Source organism: Poromitra crassiceps, assembly GCF_964638095.1.
Source record: "Poromitra crassiceps genome assembly, chromosome: 12".
Taxonomy (NCBI): Eukaryota; Metazoa; Chordata; class Actinopteri; order Beryciformes; family Melamphaidae; genus Poromitra; species Poromitra crassiceps.
In genome coordinates, this window is record NC_139632.1 from 5,711,724 (window position 1) to 5,713,895 (window position 2,172).

Consider the following 2,172-nt stretch of genomic DNA (forward strand, 5'->3'; position numbering starts at 1 on the left):
TGCTTCATGGCTCTACTCACTGTCATGTGTTTCTATTCTTCATGGCTCTACTCACTGTCATGTGTTTCTATGCTTCATGGCTCTACTCACTGTCATGTGTTTCTATGCTTCATGGCTCTACTCACTGTCATGTGTTTCTGTTCTTCATGGCTCTACTCACTGTCATGTGTTTCTATGCTTCATGGCTCTACTCACTGTCATGTGTTTCTGTTCTTCATGGCTCTACTCACTGTCATGTGTTTCTGTTCTTCATGGCTCTACTCACTGTCATGTGTTTCTGTTCTTCATGGCTCTACTCACTGTCATGTGTTTATATGCTTCATGGCTCTACTCACTGTCATGTGTTTATATGCTTCATGGCTCTACTCACTGTCATGTGTTTCTATTTAAAGTAGAGTTGCTGCGTCTGAATGTGTGATTGTGCTGCAGCTGAATAATTAGTCTGAGGTGACAGAAAAGCAATAGACTACATAGAGCAGCCAGAACACACACACACACACACACACACACACACACACACACACACACACACACACACACACTCGTAAAGATGTGGTTTGGCCTGAGCTGAGCTTATGCCCGGCCCTTGTCTTTAACCCTTTATTTACCACAGTGTCACATGTTGAGATGGTAGAGAGGAGACAGACACAATCTGTACACAAACATTTCTTTGCTCAAGTCCAAGTAAAACACCATCTAAAAGACATCTAAAAGCAGGGTTAGCAAAAAAAAACTCCTCTAATAATAGTTAGATATTGTGATTATATCTTTGAACTCCTATAATAACAGTTAGGCTATATTGTGATTATATCTTTAAACTCCTATAATAACAGTTGGGCTATATTGTGATGATATCTTCATCTATCCAATGTATTCCTGCCTACCGGGAGATATTCCAAATGCTTTCTCTGAGGGGATGGAGTGACATCGCAGCAGCATGTAAAAAGTGACACTATGACAGCTGCATCACAACATCGTCTGTTCCTCCACCATTGTTGTCAAAAAAAAGAGCGCATGTTACAAAATAATAGAGTAAAGTTTCACAACGCCCAAGCCACTTTTTATGTTGTGTGAGGGAACTGTGTGAACCAATAAGCTAGGCTACACTGTCAACAAAAACAAAAAACTAAAGTAAAAAACGTAATTTCCTATAGGCTAGTAGTAGTATATAATTTTAAAAGATGAGCTTGGCAAAGACAGAGCATGGTGGTTTTCAGAGTCTTGCCATAGAGCTGAACCGTCACGTGACATCTCCTTACCCAGGAAGAGAGTTCCCCATTCATTTTCTCCATCGACATTTCACTTGGAGCAAAAACAAAAAATAAAAAGTGGGAAATAATCACATTTTCGAGAAATGTTCAGAAAAGAAGAAGGAAAAGCTCTGACTCAGGCCAAATTTGACAACAAGCTTTAAGAAAGGGTTAGGCCTACATCTATAGAGAGCCGCAGGGATGACGTATTTTTGTAGTCAGAATGCAGAAGTCCCGGACTTCCTGGTTCTTCACTGTTTCTGTCTATGGGATTTTTGAATGGGTTTTTGCCGTGATGCTTCTAATAATCTCTCTGGGCAACGCTGGCTTAATCAAACGCGAACCAGAGTTCAGTCGGATAATCTTCACACATGAGGACCACTTTCATGAGTTTTGTAGCGTAAATGCGAGCCCTAGAAGTAAGCTTGAGCTAAGCTAATCCAGAACTACACACTGTCGCATAGGCTTCCACATCACGTCAGCACTCAACCTGGACTGTTGTTGATGTGTGCACTGATTACCCCGGGCTGAACCAGGTGAGGGAAAGAGAATTTCCGTGTTCGTCTAGCATTTTCCCTTTTTTTTTACACAATTACCGTAAAACTTCAAATAAACGTCAGCGTTTATTTGAAGTTTTACGGTAATTGTGTCTGGCTACATGTTTTGGTAAATAAACGCCGGTCCCAAATAGACGCTGGGTATTTTTTTCATTACGCTATGTTTTTGTGTTGCGCTCAGACTGAATTGACAGTCACTTACGGTAATGACGTGGGCAGTGTGTGTTGTTGGCAGAAGTCAGTCTGGTTTGGCAAGAGGAGAGATTAGAGTAGGTTACTTTCTCCCCCCTGTCAGACAGTTTTACGCTTTGTTTCTACATAACCGACATGTTTCAAGTATGCATACTGCGTTGTTTGATGCTACA